Genomic DNA, 24,070 nt, shown 5'->3' on the forward strand with positions numbered 1-24,070 from the left:
ATTAAAATTTTTTGAAAAAACTGGAAAGAAAGCTTATATTAATCCAGACTGACACGAAATAAAAGAAAATTTTTTACAATATAAAAATGACTATATTACAAGGCACGTTCTTTCCTGGAAGAATTACAAAAAGTGATTTCCTCAGAACAGTAATTGCAACCAAAAACTTAAAAAGAAAAAGTTTAACGCGGACGGGTAGATCACAGATTCTGATTGTAGTGCTATAGAAGACCAGGTGGAAGAAAGTTGCAATTCAACAATGAACACAGTCACACCTATCCCTTTAGGAAGAGCAGACGAAAAGGCGGTAAAAACCCCAAACCTGGGGAAAAAATGATAACAGGTCTTGTGCAGGAAATAATTACATCTAATGAAGAGCTGCAAATTTTAAATTTGATTAAAAGACATTTGACTGCGGACCATCTTTCAGTGCTATCCAAATGACTGAATTTTTGTATACCTGAACATTTTGATCTTATTGACTTCAAGATTGAGTTATTGAAGAGTATTAGAAAACTACATCTATATAAATCTTTTGCAAATGTGGAATCTAACTATTCTTTAAATTGTCTACAGGGTGAGAGCCCTGTTTCAATTGGCACCATAGGCTTCATGGCAAAGCCAGCTGATCACTCTGATTTTACGAGGGATACAGGTGCATCTCACAAAATTAGAATATCATCAAAAAGTGAATTTAGTTCAGTTTTTCAATACAAAAAGTGAAACTCATATATTCTATAGAGTCATTACAAGTAGAGTGAGGTATTTCAAGTGTTTATTTCTGTTAATGTGGATGATTATGGCTTAGGCCTCTTTTACACTTCTGTCTTTCTTTTTCCGTCACAATGCGTCATTTTGTGAAAAAAACGGATCCAGCAAATGTTTCTGCTGGATCCGTTTTTTTTTCTCCGTCGTAAAATTGCTGTCCGTCAGGCGGAGACAATGCACAGAGGAAAGTTTTTTCTGTACGTCAGAAAATTGCTCAGCGACGGATTCTGCGCTGCCCGTTGTTGGCTATAATGGAAGCCTATGAACGCAGGATCCGTCGCTGACTGTCAAAAGCAGGAATCCAGCGACAGATGCCGTTTTTTGAAACAGAGCATGCGCTGAAGAATTTCCCGTCAGGGAAATTCTTTCTCGCTCCCTCTCTCTCTTTTTTTTTTGCATAGGCAGCATCAATAGTAAAAAGATATCATGTTAAAAATAATTTAAAAAAAATAAAAAATCATGATATTCTTACCTTTCGACATCCCCGAAGCCTTCCAACGGCCTTCCCGATGCTCGCGACGCTGCCGGCAGCTCCCGTTCCCAGTAATGCCTTGCGAAATGACCCAATGACACCAGATTTTGTGAGCATTATCAATCAATAACTACAGGAAAGAGTTCCCCAAGACTTATAAAGCACACACAAGAAAAACATGATGCTAAACCCGAGACCTTACGTTTTGCAGGACATGAAAGGGTATATTATCCCTCAATAGGTGGACACCATAATAAAATCATCTTAAGACACGAAGCGTTTTGGATTTTAAAATCTAATGCACAAGGTCCACTTGGACTTAACGATAGATTAGATCTATCGATCTTCCTCTAATAATACATAATGCTAATCTGCAATAGTAATTACTAATTGAAATATTTTAAAAAAAAAACTTTTTGTTTTCTTTTTCACATTAGAAGTTTCTCAATGTTTAGTAGGTGTATTTTCATTGTCTCAACCCCTATAAAGGAAATGACCTCACTTAATTACTTATCTGGACAAGTTGACGCGATTACACATGAAATGGCAATCATCCTCTTCTTCCCACATGCTTTGTTAACCTGTTTGTCCGACACTTTGTCCATACCACATATGGTGAAATAAGGGACACTGGAATTTTTTCAAACTGGTGAGTGATGCATCTTTTTCTTCTAAGTTTACATACGCACTTGTGTTTTCTATGCTGAGCACCAAAAACCAGTTGAAAACTTGTCACTGGCTGTTGGGCTCATGTGAAATGGCCAATTTGTTGTCTAAGTAACTTCATTTTTAGCATTTTTGCTACAGCAGTAATGCAGTTCCAATTTCATATATTAAATGTTTACATACTAAAGCATTTCAGAGTGCAGCTTTAATTTGTTAGGATTATAAGATACAGACATTGGAGAAAGTGTTCGAATTGAAATTGTTCCAGAACATGAAATATTTCTCCCAGAAAATGTTTGCAACTAACCATGTTTTGTTATACACATGTCTATTTCCTCTGTCTGTATTGGAACAATGCAAAAACAAAACAGAAAAAGAGACAAATTGGACATAATTTCACACTAAAACCTATCAGGAAATAGACTTGTACAACAAAAGATGTATAATTGCAATAATTTTCTGGGAGAAAGACTTCATTTTCTGCAACAATTTCAAGGGTGCTACTGCTAACACTTTCAGCCATGACTGTAAAACTAGAGAAATCTGCCAAAATCCTAAATCAGTGGATTTGTTAAAATTTGACTAGGAAATTTCATGCAAAATTTGCATGGCCCAATTGCTAGTTAAAAAAAGTATTTATTATGCTGTAATGTCTCTTAAACTCCAGAGCATAATTCATGGAGAAGTTAAAAAATATACCTGTCCCACTGCAGCAGCTTCCGCCTTGGTTCTTTGCTGGCTTTCTCTCTCTGGCTTCGGGCTTCTTTTCTTCTTTTTTTAATCTTCGGTGCCTTTGTTGTCGAGAAGTCTTAGTGAGACATCATTGTTTTTCCAAAACATAATGACATCACAATGAAGACTGAAGAAAAGAAAAATGATGTCAAAAGGAAAAAACAATGATAAACCAGGCCGAGAGCTTTAGCAGTGGGCATCACTGCATGGCTTTCCATCTCCCATCTTACTCCCCACTCCGGACCATGCTGTGAGTTCTGTCCTCTGCTGGCTGCTTGCTGTGGGGCTAATTTCCTTGCTTGCTGCAACTTCCTGGCTGTATGCTTAGGGCGGCGACTCCGGCACTTCCTGATTCTTATAGAGACTGTGTGCACTCTCCTAATATGTTCCCAACCTATTGCTAGGAGGCATCAGATACTTAAGGCATCTTCATCCACTGGGAGATGCCAGAGCAACAAATTTTCTCAGTTAGTGTCTTGCTTCTGAGTAGCCAGGTCCTGTCCTGTTTTCTGCCTCTCTGAGGGCTGCATACCAGACCCGATTCTGTGTGTCTTGTTTCCGTCACCCTGTGTGCTGCATACCCAGGCCCGTATCTATTATTATTATTATTTATTTATATAGCACCATTAATTCCATGGTGCTGTACATGAGAAGGGGTTACATCAAAATACAAATATCATTTACAGTAAACAAAGCTAACAATGACAGACTGATACAGAGGGGAGAGGACCCTGCCCTTGTGGGCTTACATTCTACAGGATTATGGGGAAGGAGACAGTAGGACAAGGGTTGCAGTAGCTCCGATGGTGTTGAGGTGGCCGTGTGGTCGTTACAGGCTGTAAGCTTCTTTGAAGAGGTGGGTTTTCAGGTTTCTTTTGAAGGATCCAAATGTGGTGGATAACCGGATGTGTTGGAGAACAGAATTCCAGAGGATGGGGGATATTCGGGAGAAGTCTTGGAGGCGATTGGGTGAGGAGCGAATAAGGGTGGAGGAGAGAAGGAGGTATTGGAAGGATCAGAGATTATGTAAGGGAAGATATTGAGAGATTAGTTTGGAAATATACGGAGCGGAAAGGTTTGGATGGCTTTGTAGGTCAGTGTTGGTAGTTTAAACTGGATATGCTGGGAAATTGGGAGCCAGTGAAGGGATTTGCAAAGAGGGGAAGCAGGAGTGTAGGAGAGAGATTAATTAGACAGGAAGCAGAGTTAAGGATGGACTGGAGGGGTGCGAGAGTGTTAGAAGGTAGCCCACAAAGGAGAATGTTGCAATAGTTGAGGCAGGAGATGATTAGGGCATGCACAAGCTTTTTGGTAGCGTGAGGGTTGAGGAAAGGATGGATTCTGAAAATATTTTTGAGCTGGAGGCGACAGGAGGTGGCGAGAGCTTGGATGTGCGGTTTGAAGGACAGGGCAGAGTCCAGGGTTACTCCGAGGCAGCGGAGTTTGGGGACAGGGGAAAGTGTGATTTCATTTATTTTGATAGATAGATCAGGTAGGGAAGATATGCGAGATGGAGGAAAGATAATTAGTTCAGATTTGACCACATTGAGCTTGAGGAAGCGAGAGGAGAAGAAGGAGGATATGGCTGATAGACACTCCGAGATTCTGGAGAGCAGAGAGGTGACATCTGGGCCAGAGAGGTAGATCTGAGTGTCATCAGCATATAGATGGTACTGGAAGCCATAGGACCTTATGAGTTGTCCCAGGCCGAGTGTATAGATTCAGAAGAGTAAGGGCCCAAGGACAGAGCCTTGAGGGACATCAACAGAGAGGGGGCGAGATGAAGAGGTGGTATGGGAGTAGGAAACGCTAAATGTGCGGTTGGTAAGGTATGAAGAGATCCAAGATAGGGCAAAGTTTTTGACCCCAAAGGAAGAGAGGATCTGTAGTAGGAGGCAGTGGTCAACTGTGTCGAAGGCAGAGGACAGGTCTAGAAGGAGGAGTATAGAAAATTATCTGATAGCTTTGGCTGTAAGTAAATTGTTAGTAATTTTGGTCAGGGCAGTCTCAGCGGAATGGTGGGGATGGAAGCCAGATTGTAGGTTGTCAAAGAGAGAGTTAGATGCAAAGTGAGAGGAAAGTTCAGCATGGACGTGCTACTCAAGGAGTTTGGATGCAAATGGGAGTAAAGATACGGGGCGATAGTTGGACATAGCGCTTGGGTCTAGTGATCACTTTTTGAGGATAGGTGTGATTGTGGCATGTTTTAAAGTAGTGGGGAAGGTACCAGAAGTTAGTGATAGGTGGTTGAAGAGATGGGTTAGGGATGGGATTAGTGTGGTGGTGAGGTTGGGGAGGAGGTGGGATGGGATGGGGTCAAGTTCACAAGTGGTGAGGTGTGAGTTTGAGAGAAGATGAGCAAGCTCCCCTTCAGTGATTTTGGAGAGGGAAGATATGGGGTTTGGGCATTGGTCTGGTATACAAAGGGGTTGTGGTGGTTTGACAGCAAAGATTTACCTTGTTTGGTCGATCTTATTTTTGAAGTGCGTGGCAAAGTCCTCGGCCACAATTAGGTAACTCGGAGGGGGCAGTGGTGGGCGGAGGAGGGAGTTAAAAGTGTTGAACAACTGTTTGGGGTTGTTGGATAGGGAAGATACGACGGTTGTGAAGTAGGCCTGTTTAGCAGAGGTGAGAGCTGATTTGTAAGCGAGTGTTGCTTGTTTGAGTGCAGTGAAATCATCTTGCAAATGAGTTTTCTTCCAACGCCATTCTGCAATTCTGGATGCTTGCCGAAGCTTTTTAGTAATGTTATTGTGCCAGGGTTGTCTATTGGTTCATCGCACTCTGCTATGCATGACAAGGGCGACCATGTCAATAGCTGATGCAAGAGTGGCATTGTAGAAAGCAGTGGCAGTGTCTGTGTCGTGGAGTGAGAATATGGATGCCAGTGGTAGGATAGAGTCAGAGAGTGTGTGGGTGTCTAGGTGTGCGAGGTTCCTGCGTGGGTGCGCATGTTGCTGGACATGGGTGATAGGTGAGGAGGACAGGGATGAGAAAGTGAGTAGATGGTGGTCAGATAGAGGGAGAGGGGAGGTTGTGAAGTTAGATAGAGAGCAGAAACGGGTGAAGACAAGGTCTAATGTGTGTCCGTCTGTGTGGGTGGCTGAGGAGGACCACTGAGTAAGTCCAAAGGATGAAGTAAGGGACAGGAGTTTGGAGGCTGCTAACTGGTGGGTGTCAATGGGGATGTTTAAATCACCCATGATGATGGTGGGAATGTTAGCAGAGAGAAAGTGAAGGAGCCAGGTGGAGAATTGGTCAATAAAGGCAGTGGTCGGGTCTGGAGGTCGGTATCTGTTGCCTTTGTGTCTTGTTTCTGCTACCCTGGGGGCTGTATACCCAGGCCTGAATCCTTATCCTGAACTTGTTCCCGTGTCTGTTCCTGTCTGAACTCCGGCCTATTTCTGTACCTGTTTATATCCATGTTTGCTGCCTTCCCTATTCAGCTGTGTGTATCCTGGTGTCTACTCCCTCTGCTCTGCTCTCTGCATCCTGTGGCTCTGTTCTGCCTCTGTACAACCTAGCAATAGCTTAAGAATAACATTGGTTAGCATTATATATTTCTCTTTTTATAGATATCCAAATAAATAGTACAAAACAAGGGCCAACCAATGTAAAATATGGACCCAATATGGACAAATCGTCAATTAAATCTAACAAACACAAAGAATTTATAACAATCAAATAAGTCCAAAAACTTATAAATATAAAATTTATACTTTATTAACCAATAATACAAAGGATACAGGGGATATTACAGTAGCTGTGAAACACACATGCAGAACATTTGGGGGCTAGCAAGACCCAGAGGACCAGAATCCAGGTATTATCTAAATAATATTAAACACTAGCATCACAAAAGAATGGGGGTATATAATAAGCACCCTTGCATAATAGCACCATACAACAATATTATAGGGGTACATGTACAACAGTCAAGCATCATAGCAGCATACATTTTAAACTGCTGTATAGTGTATATGTCCCCATACGCAGCAACATCACTGCTCATCAGTATAACAATGACTGATTTAATCAAATGGCAGGTTGCATGGCCGAAACACATTCCCACATCCTGCAGCTCTGCTCTCTGCATACTGCAGCTCTGCTCCTCTCTCCGCATACTGTGGCTCTGCTTTGCTCACCACATCCAGCGGCTCTGCCCTGCTCACCGCATCCAGCGGCTCTGCCCTGCTCACCCCATCCAGCGGCTCTGCCCTGCTCACCGCATCCAGCGGCTCTGCTCTGATCTCTGCATCCTGCAGTTCTGCTCTGCTCCGCTCTCTGAATCCAGCTGCTCCGCTCTGTTCACCCCAACTTGCGACTGTGCTCTGCTCTGCTTGCTGCAACCTGCGGCTCTGCTTGCCGCAACCCGCGGCTCTGCTCATCGCAACCTGTGGCTCTACTTGCCGCAACCTGCAGCTCTACTCTGCTCGCCGCAACCTACGGCTCTGCTATGCTTTGATCACCGCATTCTGTGGCTCTGCTCTACTCTCGTCTCACTTCCTGCAGCTCTGCCCTGCCCTCAGCATCCTGCGTTTTTTCTGCTCCTGCTCCGCGCCCTATGTGTCCTTGTCATTCTAGTCTGAACTGGTACCTTACAGTTCCTGTCCCTCTAGTCTGTACTGGTTCCAACCTGCTCCCTTATCCTACTCATACCTGCCTGTGTTCCCATGTCCTGAAGCAGTTCCAGTCCCACCAGTCTGAACTGGTTCCTGACAGTTCCTGTCCCTCCAGCCTGAACCGGTTCCTATCTGTTCCCTACTCATACCTGCCTGTGTTCCTGCCAGAGTGCCAGCCTTGCTGGCCTGCCTGCAGAGTACTAGCCATGCACGCCTGCCTGCCAGACTGCCTGCCAGAGTACCAGTCGTGCCCGTCTGTACTTGCTCGCACCTGTCAAAAGACTTCCGTTCCCCAGTGGGATCAGCTGCTATGGCCAGACATCGCCCCGGAGTGGCACCTGGCAACTATCTGCAGCACAAGCCTGACCTCACCACTAGAGGCTCCAGTGAACACAAAGGTAGCTGCTTAGTCACGACCCTCCTGGATAGTCTGGTTTGTGGCACAGTGGGGCCACAATCCTCGCTCGCGCCACCCAGTCAGGGCAAGAGCGTTACAGAGGGTAAAGAGGTTATTGCAATATATGTAGCTTTATTATTTATTTTGCAATAGACAAACTCATATCAGAGTAATACACTTTACATTTGGATGGGGCTCTACAAAATCCTATAAAAATATCTGATACAATTTCATATTGGTGTGTTTTGAGTCTCTAGTGGGCACCCCCCTGAAGGTTTTATTAGTGGGCTGTTTCATTATTATTAAAAGGCACATGATTGTCGATTTTTTCTTTATTAGTGTCCACGACATGACCCTGATATTTATCTATTAGGACATAGTGAATAGACTGCCAAAAAGCATGGTGCATAAGGTAAAATATTTTATTAAATAATTAAAGGTGATGTTATAATATTATAATAATATTCTGTTCCGAAAAGAATCTAGCAAAATGTGGCCCACAAATCGAATTGTTAGATTTGAGCATTCAAATCTCTCAGCTCTACTTACAACCAATGCAACTTAATCCCTAAGTGACCGAGGCAATTTTGACCTTAATGACCAAGCCAATTTTTTTACAATTCCGACCACTGTCACTTTATGAAGTTAGAACTCTGGAACTAGTGGTGAGTGAACGTGCTCGCCACTACTCGGTACTCGCCAGAGTATCACTATGCTTGGTGTACTCGGCGAGCACCGAATATTTCCGGGATTATTCAGTGGGAGCTCGGGTCTCCTCCTTTTAATTTTGGCACTTTTTAGAGTGCCAATCAACATGCAGGGATTGTCTGCCATGCACTGTAATACCGCAGCCACCTTTGTTGTGCTATTACAGTGATTGTCTGACCGCACAGCATCATCAGGTCTAAAAGAAACCTGGTGCCGCCCTGCTCGCCACATTTTGCTACAGACTCAGCTAGTGTAGGAAGAGCTGCTGCTGAGATAGGGTGGGATTCTTACTTTTATTAGTTAGTGTGGGTCTACTAGTGTTCAATCAACAAATCCTAATAAACCAACAGTTCTTTTGAGGGCTAATTCGGGGGTACATAGATTGCACTGCTAGGTAGGCAGGAGAGGCATGCAGGCACTGTATGCGAGTATATAGATGTCACTGCATACATCAAAAATGTCACGCTCATGCCCTGACTGGTGGACGTGAGCTCGGGGTGTTTGTGGCCCCACTGTGCCACAAACCAGACTACCCTGGAAGGGGCGTGACTATGACAGCTGTCTGGGTTTTCACTAGAGCCTCTGATGGTGAGGTCAGGCTTGTGCAGCAGGCAGCTGCCAGGTGCTACAACAGGGTGGTGTCTGGCTGTGGCTGCTGTTCCCACTTGGGAGACAGGAACACCAGGATTGGTGCGGGCATCAGGCAGGACTGGCAGAAGAGCACGGCTGAAACTCAGAGTAGGCTGGCACGGCTGAGACACAGAGCTGGCAGAGAACACAGGGCTGGCAGGCACGGCAGAGAACACAGGGCTGGCAGGCATGGCAGAGAACACAGGGCTGGTTCATGTGGTGTATGAAGGAACAGGTAGGGACCTGTTCACACTGGAGGTGCAGTGTTGTGAATTTGGATTCTGGGCTCCCCCGGTGGCTACTGGTGGAATTGAACTGGTGTCTTCATCTTCTCTGTTCACCTGTTCCCATCAAGATGTGGGAGTCGCTATATAACCTTGCTGCTCTGTTAGTTGCTTGCCGGTCAACAATGTTATCAGAAGCCTCTCTGTGCTTGTTCCTGCTCCTAGACAACTACTAGATAAGTTGGACTCTTGTCCATGTTTGTTTTTGCATTTTGGTTCCAGTTCACAGCTGTAGTTTCGTTACTGTGTCTGGAAAGCTCTTGTGAACAGGAATTGCCACTCTGGTGTTATGAGTTAATGCCAGAGTTTTAAAGTAATTTCTGGATGGTGCTTTGATTAGGGTTTTTAGCTGACCATGAAAGTGTCCTTTCTGTCTTCTGCTATGTAGTAAGTGGACCTCAAATTTGCTAAACCTATTTTCATACTACGTTTGTTATTTCATCTTAATTCACCGCCAATACATGTGGGGGGCCTCTGTCTCCTTTTGGGGTATTTCTCTAGAGGTGAGCTAGGACTAATATTTTCCTCTGCTAGCATTATTTAGTCCTCCGGCTGGTGCTGGGCATCTAGAATCAACGTAGGCATGCTACCCGGCCACTGCTAGTTGTGTGTTAGGTTTAGTTCATGGTCAGCTCAGTTCCCATCTTCCAAGAGCTAGTTCCTATATATGCTTAGGCTATGATCTCTTGCCATTGAGATCATGACAGATTGACCGGCCTACTAAAGGGTTAAAATCCTTGGCTGAGAAAGGAGAGAAATAAGTAGTCTGCTGAAATTTTTTTTTTTTTTTTTTTTTTTTTTTCCTTTCCTTTGAATGGCTCTGTGTCCACCTGTTTGTAATGGATCTTCAGAGTGTAACTGCAGGTTTGAATAATCTCGCCACGAAGGTACAAAATTTGCAAGATTTTGTTTGTCATGCACCTGTATCTGAGCCGAGAATTCCTTTGCCGGAATTTTTCTCGGGGAATAGATCTGGGTTTCAGAATTTTCGAAATAATTGCAAATTATTTTTGTCCCTGAAATCTCGCTCTGCCGGAGACCCTGCACAGCAGGTCAGGATTGTGATTTCCTTGCTCCGGGGCGACCCTCAAGACTGGGCTTTTTCATTGACACCAGGGGATCCTGCGTTGCTCAATGTGGATGCGTTTTTTCTGGCCTTGGGGTTGCTTTATGACGAACCTCATTTGGAGCTTCAGGCAGAAAAAACTTTGATGTCCCTATCTCAGGGGCAAGATGAAGCGGAAATTTACTGCCAAAGATTCCGTAAATGGTCTGTGCTTACTCAGTGGAATGAGTGCGCCCTGGCGGCGACTTTCAGAGAGGGTCTCTCTGATGCCATTAAGGATGTTATGGTGGGGTTCCCTGTGCCTGCGGGTCTGAATGAGTCCATGACAATGGCTATTCAGATCGATAGGCGTTTGCGGGAGCGCAAACCAGTGCACCATCTGGCGGTGTCCACTGAGAAATCGCCAGAGAGTATGCAGTGTGATAGAATTCTGTCCCGAAGCGAGCGGCAGAATTTTAGACGGAAAAATGGGTTGTGTTTCTATTGTGGTGATTCTACTCATGTTATATCAGCATGCTCTAAGCGCACTAAAAAGCTTGGTAAATCTGTTTCCATTTGCACCTTACCGTCTAAGTTTATTCTATCTGTGACCCTGATTTGCTCTTTGTCATCTATTACCACGGACGCCTATGTCGACTCTGGCGCCGCTTTAAGTCTTATGGATTGGTCCTTTGCCAAACGCTGTGGGTATGATTTAGAGCCTTTGGAGACTCCTATTCCTCTGAAGGGGATTGACTCCACCCCATTGGCTAATAATAAACCACAATACTGGACACAAGTAACTATGCGTATTAATCCGGGTCACCAGGAGATTATTCGCTTTCTGGTGCTGTATAATCTACATGATGATTTGGTGCTAGGATTGCCTTGGCTGCAATCTCACAACCCAGTCCTCGACTGGAGAGCTATGTCTGTGTTGAGCTGGGGATGTAAGGGGGCTCATGGGGATGTACCTGTGGTTTCCATTTCATCATCTATTCCCTCTGAAATTCCTGAGTTCCTGTCTGACTATCGTGACGTCTTTGAAGAATCCAAGCTTGGTTCGTTACCTCCGCACCGAGAGTGCGATTGTGCCATAGATTTAATCCCGGGTAGTAAATACCCAAAGGGTCGTTTATTTAATCTGTCTGTGCCTGAACATGCTGCTATGCGAGAATATATAAAGGAGTCCTTGGAAAAGGGACATATTCGTCCATCGTCATCTCCCTTAGGAGCCGGTTTTTTCTTTGTGTCAAAAAAAGACGGCTCTTTGAGACCATGTATTGATTATCGGCTTTTGAATAAAATCACTGTTAAATATCAATACCCATTGCCGTTGCTGACTGATTTGTTTGCTCGCATAAAGGGGGCCAAGTGGTTCTCTAAGATTGACCTTCGTGGGGCGTATAATTTGGTGCGAATCAGGCAGGGGGATGAGTGGAAAACCGCATTTAATACGCCCGAGGGCCACTTTGAGTATTTAGTGATGCCTTTTGGTCTTTCTAATGCTCCGTCAGTTTTCCAGTCCTTTATGCATGATATTTTTCGCGATTATTTGGATAAATTTATGATTGTGTATCTGGATGATATTCTGATTTTTTCGGATGACTGGGACTCTCATGTCCAGCAAGTCAGGAGGGTTTTTCAGGTTTTGCGGTCTAATTCTTTGTGTGTGAAGGGTTCTAAGTGTGTTTTTGGGGTACAGAGGATTTCCTTTTTGGGATATATTTTTTCCCCCTCTTCCATTGAAATGGATCCTGTCAAGGTTCAAGCTATTTGTGATTGGACGCAGCCCTCTTCTCTTAAGAGTCTTCAGAAATTTTTGGGCTTTGCTAACTTTTATCGTCGATTTATTGCTGGTTTTTCGGATATTGCTAAGCCATTGACCGATTTGACTAAGAAGGGTGCTGATGTTGCTGATTGGTCCCCTGATGCTGTGGAGGCCTTTCGGGAGCTTAAGCGCCGTTTTTCCTCTGCCCCTGTGTTGCGTCAGCCTGATGTTGCTCTACCTTTTCAGGTTGAGGTCGACGCTTCTGAGATCGGAGCTGGGGCAGTGTTGTCGCAGAAAAGTTCTGACTGCTCCGTGATGAGGCCTTGTGCCTTCTTTTCCCGTAAATTTTCGCCCGCTGAGCGGAATTATGATGTTGGGAATCGGGAGCTTTTGGCCATGAAGTGGGCTTTTGAGGAGTGGCGCCATTGGCTTGAGGGGGCCAGACATCAGGTGGTGGTATTGACTGACCACAAAAATTTGATTTATCTTGAGACCGCCAGGCGCCTGAATCCTAGACAGGCGCGCTGGTCATTATTTTTCTCTCGGTTTAATTTTGTGGTGTCATACCTACCGGGTTCTAAGAATGTTAAGGCGGATGCCCTTTCTAGGAGTTTTGAGCCTGACTCACCTGGTAACTCTGAGCCCACAGGTATCCTTAAGGATGGAGTGGTATTGTCAGCCGTTTCTCCAGACCTGCGGCGGGCCTTGCAGGAGTTTCAGGCGGATAGACCTGATCGTTGCCCACCTGATAAACTGTTTGTTCCTGATGATTGGACCAGTAGAGTCATCTCTGAGGTTCATTCTTCTGCGTTGGCAGGTCATCCTGGCATTTTTGGTACCAGGGATTTGGTGGCAAGGTCCTTCTGGTGGCCTTCCCTGTCACGAGATGTGCGAGGCTTTGTGCAGTCTTGTGACGTTTGTGCTCGGGCCAAGCCTTGTTGTTCTCGGGCTAGTGGATTGTTGTTGCCCTTGCCTATTCCTAAGAGGCCTTGGACGCACATCTCGATGGATTTTATTTCAGATCTGCCTGTTTCTCAGAAGATGTCTGTCATCTGGGTGGTGTGTGACCGTTTCTCTAAGATGGTCCATTTGGTTCCTCTGCCCAAGTTGCCTTCTTCTTCCGAGTTGGTTCCTCTGTTTTTTCAAAATGTTGTTCGTTTGCATGGTATTCCTGAGAATATCGTTTCTGACAGAGGGACCCAATTCGTGTCTAGATTTTGGCGGGCATTCTGTGCTAGGATGGGCATAGATTTATCTTTTTCGTCCGCTTTCCATCCTCAGACGAATGGCCAGACCGAGCGGATTAATCAGACCCTGGAGACATATCTGAGGTGTTTTGTGTCTGCTGACCAGGATGATTGGGTTGCTTTTTTGCCATTGGCGGAGTTCGCTCTCAATAATCGGGCCAGCTCTGCCACTTTGGTGTCCCCGTTTTTCTGTAATTCGGGGTTTCATCCTCGATTTTCCTCTGGTCAGGTGGAATCTTCGGATTGTCCTGGAGTGGATGCTGTGGTGGAGAGATTGCATCAGATCTGGGGGCAGGTGGTGGACAATTTGAGGTTGTCCCAGGAGAAGACTCAGCTTTTTGCCAACCGCCACCGTCGTGTTGGTCCTCGGCTTTGTGTTGGGGATTTGGTGTGGTTGTCTTCTCGTTTTGTCCCTATGAGGGTCTCTTCTCCTAAGTTTAAGCCTCGGTTCATTGGCCCGTATAAGATATTGGAGATTCTTAACCCTGTTTCCTTCCGTTTGGACCTCCCTGCATCCTTTTCTATTCATAACGTTTTTCATCGGTCATTATTGCGCAGGTATGAGGTACCGGTTGTGCCTTCCGTTGAGCCTCCTGCTCCGGTGTTGGTTGAGGGTGAGTTGGAGTACGTTGTGGAGAAAATCTTAGACTCTCGTGTTTCCAGACGGAGACTCCAGTATCTGGTCAAGTGGAAGGGATACGGCCAGGAGGATAATTCTTGGGTGAATGCATCTGATGTTCATGCCTCTGATCTGGTTCGTGCCTTTCATAGGGCCCATCCTGGTCGCCCTGGTGGTTCTGGTGAGGGTTCGGTGCCCCCTCCTTGAGGGGGGGGGTACTGTTGTGAATTTGGATTCTGGGCTCCCCCGGTGGCTACTGGTGGAATTGAACTGGTGTCTTCATCTTCTCTGTTCACCTGTTCCCATCAAGATGTGGGAGTCGCTATATAACCTTGCTGCTCTGTTAGTTGCTTGCCGGTCAACAATGTTATCAGAAGCCTCTCTGTGCTTGTTCCTGCTCCTAGACAACTACTAGATAAGTTGGACTCTTGTCCATGTTTGTTTTTGCATTTTGGTTCCAGTTCACAGCTGTAGTTTCGTTACTGTGTCTGGAAAGCTCTTGTGAACAGGAATTGCCACTCTGGTGTTATGAGTTAATGCCAGAGTTTTAAAGTAATTTCTGGATGGTGCTTTGATTAGGGTTTTTAGCTGACCATGAAAGTGTCCTTTCTGTCTTCTGCTATGTAGTAAGTGGACCTCAAATTTGCTAAACCTATTTTCATACTACGTTTGTTATTTCATCTTAATTCACCGCCAATACATGTGGGGGGCCTCTGTCTCCTTTTGGGGTATTTCTCTAGAGGTGAGCTAGGACTAATATTTTCCTCTGCTAGCATTATTTAGTCCTCCGGCTGGTGCTGGGCATCTAGAATCAACGTAGGCATGCTACCCGGCCACTGCTAGTTGTGTGTTAGGTTTAGTTCATGGTCAGCTCAGTTCCCATCTTCCAAGAGCTAGTTCCTATATATGCTTAGGCTATGATCTCTTGCCATTGAGATCATGACAGTGCAGGTACGGATATGTAGTATGAAGGGACAGGTAGGGATCTGTTCAGACTGGAAGACAACTGCAAGGCTGCGGATAGGAGCGGTAGAGCAGCAAGAGATAGCGCAGCAATAAAAAACTAATTAGAGCAGAACCACAAGGAATATGGAAAGGAGCTGCAGCAAGAGATTACTGCAGCTGCAGCAGCTAAGCAGAGCAGAGCCACAAGGAATGTGGAGAGGAGCTGCAGCAAGAGGTTTCTGCAGCTGCAGAAGCTAAGCAGAGCAGAGCCACAAGGAATGTGGAGAGGAGCTGCAGCAAGAGGTTTATGCAGCAGTAAAGCAGAGCAGAACTGCAAGGAATGCAGAGAAGAGCTGCAGCAAGAGATTACTGCAGCAGCAGAAGATAAGCAGAGTAGAAAGGAGCAGAACCACAGGAGTGTGGAGCAGAGGTAAAGCCACAAAAGGTACAGAGCAGGCAGAGCTGCAAGAGTGCGGAGTGTAAGCAGACTGAGAACACGAGGAAAGACACAGCAGGGAAGGAAGCCACAGACAAGGAGACCGAGATAAGACTAAGTTCAGACAAGGAAATGGAACACGACAAGAAACAAGAACAAAGACACAGGGACCAGGATATTCTGCCTCCTGGAGGGCGGAAAACAAGATCAAGGCAAGGCAAGGAGAAAAGTCTCTAGAGAGAGTGTAACACAGAGCAAGGCCTGGCAAACTCAGAAGCTAAGCACCAACTGAGCTAACACATTGCACAGGCCCAGTCCACTGGGTGGAGCTGCACTAAATACTGGAGGCCTCTTGGCAATTAGTCAGGAACAGATTAGACAGGTGCATCTGATTCCTATAAGAACCAGAGAGTTCAGGCGTCACCCCCCCTATACACACAGCCATGAAGCATGCAGAGAGCAGAGGCACAGAATATGGCACTGGCAAGAAACAGAAACCACAACATGACCTGGAGCAGTGGGTAAGATAGTGTGAGAGATGAGATGCCATGCCGTGATGCCAGCAGAGTTGATACAGTACCTCCTCCTTTATGGGCCCTCTTCTTCAAGCCCACCAGAATAACTTGTAAAAGAAGAATAGGAGCACACATAATCAGAACCATCACAACATTTCTCTGGTAGAATGAGGTAGATGAGACATTAGAGATCTCAGGTTGCCCAGTCTCTTTGAGTCTATTAAGATCAGTTTCCCACACAGAAGATACAAGGGACAGGACGTCTTTCACCTGGTTGACTGAAAGCAGGGACTTGGAATCTTCTGATTTGACCTCAACATATTCCGATTCTTTGGAAACTGAAGACACCTTCACTGGATCCAACTTAAGCCCATCATCACAAGAAAATTGAACCTCCTCATTTAGACTGGTGGAAAGCAGAGATGAGAACACTTCTGTCTTGGGATCTTCACCCAATAGCCAGATGGAAGATGGAGGCATACATACAGGAAACATCTTCAGCCTGGAGCCCTGAAAAAACTGGACCTCCTCTTCTGGATTAGAGGATAACTAAGTTTCTGTCTTAGTATCAAGTAGCCACTTGGAAGCAGAAGGCATACATTCAGGAAGCCCCATCAGCCTGTTACTCTGACAAAACTGGACCATCTCTTTCTCCGGATTGGTGAAGAACAGAGATACAAGAGCTTCTGCTTCAACTTCTTCATCCACCTGCCACATGGAGTCTGAAGGCATCTTTACTGAAAGCATCTTCTGCCCATAGTTCAGAGAAAAATTTAAGTGACAAGGATGTTCCTGGGAACTGGTCACTGGTATTGACACTGTAGGTGTGCGGAGAGGACGCCACTGCTTCCTTTACTTCAGTGAGGTCAGCACACCGTGATTCAATAACCAGCAGATCAGATGGAGAGGATGTTAACACTGTAGACTGACCTTGCATTATAGGAACTAGAGACCTCTGGAGACTAGGTAGTTCAAAATGCAGCACCATGCTGGGTCTTCGGACCAGACTGGACAGTAGAGTACCCGGCTCAGAACGACCAATGGGCAAACTGGTCAGCAAGTGAAAAACAAATTCCTTTACATATAATGCTCCGATTTGAAGCTGTAGTTGTCCCTTCGACACTGGACTGTTCAAAAGTAGAACTCGGCAATCACCAAACACCTTCAAAGGATTCTGGAGCAGTGAAACAGGAACCACACTTAGACTCTGTCTGGTTTGCAGCTTGAACACATCTGCAGGACTGAAGCTCCCACAAGGCACCGGATCAGACACAGACTTTAGCAGAAGGGAGTTATTCTCACCAAGGACAGTCTCTCCTACTGGCCCGAGGTTTTGGAGCTTTAAAACCCCTGGACAGAGGCTATCCAGGTGTTCCTCACAACAGCAGCGACATAGTAAGCCCTTCTTATGACTGGTCTTAGACTGCTAGAGTGCTTTGCCAGTCCACTCTTGACAGTCTTTTTGGGTTCTATTTGAGTAGCTGCTTTAACGGGTAGAGGAACTGGAGGGGCACAGATGGTCATGGCTTGACGTGGATATTTCTTCATGGGTTTCGCCCGTCTGGAGCGCCTCTTGGATCTAGATGGGGAAGACTTCACAGGAGCAGCAGGACTAGGCTTGTCAAAGACTCTACGGAAGGCCACCAGGAAGGCACCTAGGTTCATGAGGATAGGATCCCCTGCTTCCCAGAGGGGACAAATCCATAATAAAGCATCTCCTGCTAGGTAGGACATAATGTAACACACCTTAACCCAGTCAGAGGGGAAACAAGCTGCATTCTGCAGGATGTAGCGCAAGCACTGTTCCAGGAAGCTTTGGCATTCTTCTGGATTCCCATAGAACCTAGGCAGGTCTGCTGGGTCATGCTCCTCCTCCTCATAGGCCTGAAGTTGCTTGAAAAGAGCATTTGAGACTATGATTGGGTCAGAAGTCTCCTCAATCTGAACCACCCTTGGTGGAACAAATTTTTCAGGTTGCTCATATGGATAGAGAGAAAGTTCATCATGCTCTCCAAGCGGTAGGACATGGGATACAGCGGAGGCCATGGCCTGTGCAAACTGTCATGCTCACGCCCTGACTGGTGGGCGTGAGCTTGGGGGGTTTGTGGCCCCACTGAGCCACAAACCAGACTACCCTGAAAGGGGCGTGACTATGACAGCTGCCTGGGTTTTCACTGGAGCCTCTGATGGTGAGGTCAGGCTTGTGCAGCAGGCAGCTGCCAGGTGCTACTCCAGGGTGGTGTCTGGCTGTGGCTGCTGATCCCACTTGGAAGCCAGGAACACCAGGATTGGTGCGGGCATCAGGCAGGACTGGCAGAAGAGCACGGGTGAAACTCAGACGAATAGGCTGGCATGGCCTAGACACAGGGCTGGCAGGCATGGCAGAGAACACAGGGCTGGCAGAGAACACAGGGCTGGTTGATGTGGTGTATGAAGGAACAGGTAGGGACCTGTTGAGACTGGAAGAGAACCACAAAGGCTGCGGATAGGAGTGGTAGAGAGGCAAGAGATAGTGCAGCAATAAAAGCTAAGCAGAGCAGAACCACAAGGAATATGGAGAGAAGCTGCAGCAAGAGGTTTCTGCAGCAGCAAAGCAGAGCAGAACCGTAAGGAATGCGGAGAGGAGCTGCAGCAAGAGATTACTGCAGCAGCAGAAGATAAGCAAAGTAAAAAGGAGCAGAACCGCAGGAGTGCGGAGCAGAGGTAAAGCCACAAAGGTACAGAGCAGGCAGAGCCGCAAAAGTGCGGAGTATAAGCAGACTGAGAACACGAGGAAAGGCACAGCAGGGAAGGAAGCCACAGACAAGGAGACCGAGATAAGACTAAGTTCAGACAAGGAAGTGGAACAAGACAAGAAACAAGAACAAAGACACAGGGACCAGGATATTCTACCTCCTGGAGGGCAGAAAACAAGATCAAGGCAAGGCAAGGAGAAAAGTCTCTAGAGAGAGCGTAACACAGAGCAAGGCCTGGCAAACTCAGAAGCTAAGCACAAACTGGGCTAACACATTGCACAGGCCCAGTCCACTGGGTGGAGCTGCACTAAATACTGGAGGCCTCTTGGCAATTGGTCAGGAACAGATTAGACAGGTGCACCTGATTCCTATAAGAACCAGAGAGTTCAGGCGCCGCCCCCCTATACACACAGCCATGAAGCATGCAGAGAGCAGAGGCACAGAATATGGCGCTGGCAAGAAACAGAAACCACAACATGACCTGGAGCAGTGGGTAAGATAGTGTGAGAGATGAGAGGCTATGCCGGGATGCCAGCAGAGTTGTTACAAAAAAGCTCCATTACTGTCTACTGCTGCACATTTTATATATAAGTAGCTGCATTTATCCGTGGCAAGGTTTCTTTTTTTTATTTTGCACCTTATACCTGCTAATTTTATTAGAAAGATATCCATAGCCCCCTTTTTTCTACATATATTAGCTTGCTCACACTGCAGACTACAGCCAGGTCATTTCAGTACAAGAGCGTGAAAATCTAACTATTTAATAAACATTTTTTTGTCCCAGGCATCTGATGTGCGTGCGCAGAAAAGTCTGGCCTTTTTTTGGTACTATATTATTTTTTGGAGTGTCTTACAACATTTTTGGACACCATTTTGCTGCCCAAAAAATTCTGTAGCTGGCCCAAAAATATTTAGCTACAGTTCTTATATTTATCACTGTGATTTGTAAGCCACACGCATCGCATATCATTTCGCTAAATATTTTCCAATTTTAGTACTTCAAATTTTTTTTTAGAGTCAGCCTACTTATTAACACATTTTTGGTGGGCCAAAAAAAATTAAGGCAACATTTTGATCAGTCTGTTATCTCCGTCTGACACCTTGTCTATCAGTGGTCTCAAATTCTTGCTTTTCAGGCATACATTCCACTTTTTTGTCTGTCTGCTACCATTGTTCCATACAGTATTTTGTGGTTAAAAAAATTAAAAAAAACCCAGGCCACATATTGAAACAGTCTGTTTTCTCCATCAGACGCCCGGTGTATCTGTGCTGTCCAAATCCTTGCTTTGCAGGCATATATTACATTTTTTTGTCTGCTAGCCTTGGTCTATACAGTATTTTGTGGTTAAAAAAAAGTAAAAAAAAGTAGAGGTCACTTATTGAAACAGTCTGTTATCTCTGTCAGATGCCCAGTGTGTCTATGGTGTCTAAATCCTTGTTTTGCAGGCATACATTACATTTTTTTGTCTGCTAGCCTTAGTCTATGCAGTATTTTGTGGTTAAAAAAATAAAAAAAATGCAGGCAACATTTTGAAACAGTCTGTTATCTCTGTCAGACACCCGGTGTATCTGTGGTGTCCAAATCCTTGCTTTGCAGGCATATATTGCATTTTTTTGTCTGCTAGCCTTGGTCTATACCAGTTTTCCCCAAGTTTGGTCCTCAAGAGCCACCAACGGGTCATGTTTTCAGGATCTCCTTAGTATTACCCAGGTGAGAATTCTATCATCTAGACAGGCAACAATTCCATCGCCTGGGCCATACTAAGAAAATCCTGAAAACATGACCTGTTGGTGGCTCTTGAGGACTGGAGTTGGGGAACACTGGTCAATACAGTATTTGCTGTTTAAAATAAAAAAGCCCAAATATTGAAACAGTCTGTTATCTCAGTCAGATGCCTGGCCTAGCTGTGGTGTCCAAATCCTTGCTTTTCAGGCATGCATTCCAGATTTTTGTCTACTACCCTTGGTGTATTCAGTATTTTGTGGTTACAAAAAAAAGGCCACATATTGAAACAGTCTGTTTGTATTGAACTTTTAAAATATTTCAATAGTCCATTTAAAATGGGCAGGGAAAGGGGCAAGAAATGGGGAAGTGGATGTGATGCTGATGGTGCATGCAGAGGACAAGGCCGTGGCGAGGCTGAAAGTGGGCCACAACAAAGACCCATATCTTCTCGCTCGACCTTCCTGTCCCAGTTTCTAGGGGATTATAGATTGTTAATATTGGTTCACGTACTTTGTTATATCACACATGTCCAGGGGGGTGAGGTTCCTCATGTGGAACCCATGGTTTATCTGGGTTGTTGTTTTTAATTGTTTTTAATAGAGTGGTGTTTGTGTCTCTTCAGTTGACTAATAAAATTTATACTTTTGTATTTAGTGGTGGTCCCCTTCATATAGCTTGACGCTTCTTTTCTTGTTCTTATGCACTCCCTCAGGTCAAGCTTGGGCTGACCCCCCTTTTTTCTATAACTGTAGCTATTATGCCCTCCATTTCTTGTTTATTTAATCTTGTTGTGTAGGAGACGCTAGTTTCTCCTTTTCTGGAGTAGTGGCACATCAAAAATTGCTTAGATACTTGTTTTGTGTCTTGTTTCATTGCTGTACTTTAGTATTAAACTTTTATAGTCTGTAATGGATCTTTCTATTAGAGAAACGGCATGGAGCAACAGGGCTCTGGGCCTGTTTGATAATGATTCTAACACTATAGCTGGTGGTGGGAGTACAGATACAGATTTTCAAAATCTGTCCTCTAAAATTTTGGGATTGCACAAATCGCTAACGAAGACATGGTGGAACATTAGAAGTCTGGAGGAGTATAAAAGGGCTAATTTTGTACCTCGTGGCTTACGCATTCAGATTTTTCCGGCCTGGGAAGCCACACCCGACTTCCAGAAAACTTGGGAGGCGGGTCTAGCTAAATGCTCTACCATTCTAATAGACATGCTTATTGAACATGAGCAGGTCTTACTTAACAAAATCAAGAATGAAATTAAAACTTGTGAAAACAAGCTCATTGATTTTGATAAGGATACCTTGGTAAGCCCTTTCCAACTGAAACTGAAAAACTTGATTGATACCTTTGAGAAAGAGGTCATTTCTCGTAAGAGAAATAAATTCCACAGAGATAAGTCAGACTACACCAGTGGAAGAGCCTACAGATGGGTGCATTGGGGAAATAAAATACCCCTTTTTGAGGACCCCAATAAGGCGCCCGAGAGCCAAAATGGTCAAGATATGTCTTCCAGTGATTTTTTATCATCAGACCCCAGCGACGTGGAAGGCGCCATCGGAGGGGTCACAGGAAGACAAGGACAAAGCAGAAGAAGGGGCAGAGGGCACAAGAATTGGTCACCCACATACAGGAGAGAGACCAGAGCCAACAGGAGGAGATGATGGAGAATTTACTGGAAACTGCCCAACCAGGTAATCTACAGATTGTGAGCCTGTCTTCATATGTGTTGTCTGAGTCAGAAATCAAGGTTTTGTCAAGGGGTCTCTCATTCTCCCCCATGAATTCTTTAAACAAATTTGTACTGGTCAAGGATCTATACCTCTTTTGTCATCAACTTACCTTTAGGCTGCTTTACCATCAACCCTCTCTTGTGGACACCTTCCCGGACAATGAGAAACAGGTCTTTCGGGACCTTATGGAATTACTACAAGAAAACGAATCTTCGTCTAATCAGGACAAATTCACCAGACGTCTTCCATCACAGGCAACCCCCTCTTTTTCTTTGTTCCCTGCAGTCCAGATATTTTTTGAGAAAGCATGTCGGGATATTGAGAAATTGAAATTGGATCCCCACAAGCATAACAACCTCAGCCGAGAAGAAAACAGGGCACTGCAGGATCTGAGGAAGAACAAGGAGTTTGTGGTACGGGAAGCTGACAAAGGGGGCAATGTGGTTCTTTGGCCACATGCACTCTACATTGGGGAGATAACAAGACAATTGAGTAATGACAGATGTTACACTGTCTTACCTTCAGATCCCACAGACTTCTTTAAAGATCAACTTGATCACATTATCCACCAGGGCCCTCCATGGGAATATAGTCACTAAAAAAGAGGCTGATTTTCTAAAAACACCTACCCCTGTCATACCTACTTTCTACGCATTGCCCAAAATCGACAAATCCCTTAGTGAACCACCCGGCAGGCCTATTGTCTCTGGGATTGGAAGCATTTTTGAACGTCCCTGTATTTATGTTGATCATTTCTTGCAGCCGCTGGTTACCTCTTTGAAATCATATACCAGAGATTCTACTCATCTTCTACAACTCATTGAGGACTGCGAGATTCCTGGAGGCACACTGCTTATCAGTATGGATGTGGAATCTTTATACACAAGCATTGCACACTCGGCAGTAGTGTTGAGCATTCCGATACCGCAAGTATCGGGTATCGGCCGATATTTGCTGTATCGGAATTCCGATACCGAGATCCGATACTTTTGTGGTATCGGGTATCGGTATCGAAACAACATTAATGTGTAAAAGAAAGAATTAAAATAAAAAATATTGCTATACTCACCTCTCTGACGCAGCCTGGACCTCACCGAGGGAACCGGCAGCGTTGTTTGCTTAAAATGCGTGCTTTTCCTTCCTTCCGTGACATCACGGCTTCTGATTGGTCGCGTGCCGCCCATGTGGCCGCGACGCGACCAATCACAGCAAGCCGTGATGTAATTTTCAGGTCCTTCTAGGCATTCAGTATTTTAAAATTACGTTCCGGCTTTGTGATTGGTCGCGTCGCGCTCACATGGGCGACGCGACCAATCACAAGCCGTGACGTCACGGGAGGCAGGAGACGCGCGCATTTTAAAATGCGCGCGTCTCCTGCCTCCCGTGACGTCACGGCTTGTGATTGGTCGCATCGCCCATGTGACCGCGACGTGACCAATCACAAAGCCGGAACGTAATTTTAAAATACTGAATGCCTAGAAGGACCTGAAAATTACGTCACGGCTTGCTGTGATTGGTCGCGTCGCGGCCACATGGGCGGCACGCGACCAATCAGAAGCCGTGACGTCACGGAAGGAAGGAAAAGCGCGCATTTTAAGCAAACAACGCTGCCGGTTCCCTCGGTGAGGTCCAGGCTGCGTCAGAGAGGTGAGTATAGCAATATTTTTTATTTTAATTCTTTATTTTACACATTAATATGGTTCCCAGGGCCTGAAGGAGAGTTTCCTCTCCTTCAGACCCTGGGAACCATCAGGAATACCGTCCGATACTTGAGTCCCATTGACTTGTATTGGTATCGGGTATCGGTATCGGATTAGATCCGATACTTTGCCGGTATCGGACGATACTTTCCGATACCGATACTTTCAAGTATCGGACGGTATCGCTCAACATTACTCGGCAGGTATGCAAGCAGTGACATATTTTTTGACAAAAGCAACAGGAGAAATTACAGATCATGATAATTTCATCCTGAGTCTGCTGTACTTCATTCAAACTATTTTGTCTTTGACA

This window comes from Ranitomeya variabilis, chromosome 3 (genome assembly GCF_051348905.1).
Source record: "Ranitomeya variabilis isolate aRanVar5 chromosome 3, aRanVar5.hap1, whole genome shotgun sequence".
Classification (NCBI taxonomy): Eukaryota; Metazoa; Chordata; class Amphibia; order Anura; family Dendrobatidae; genus Ranitomeya; species Ranitomeya variabilis.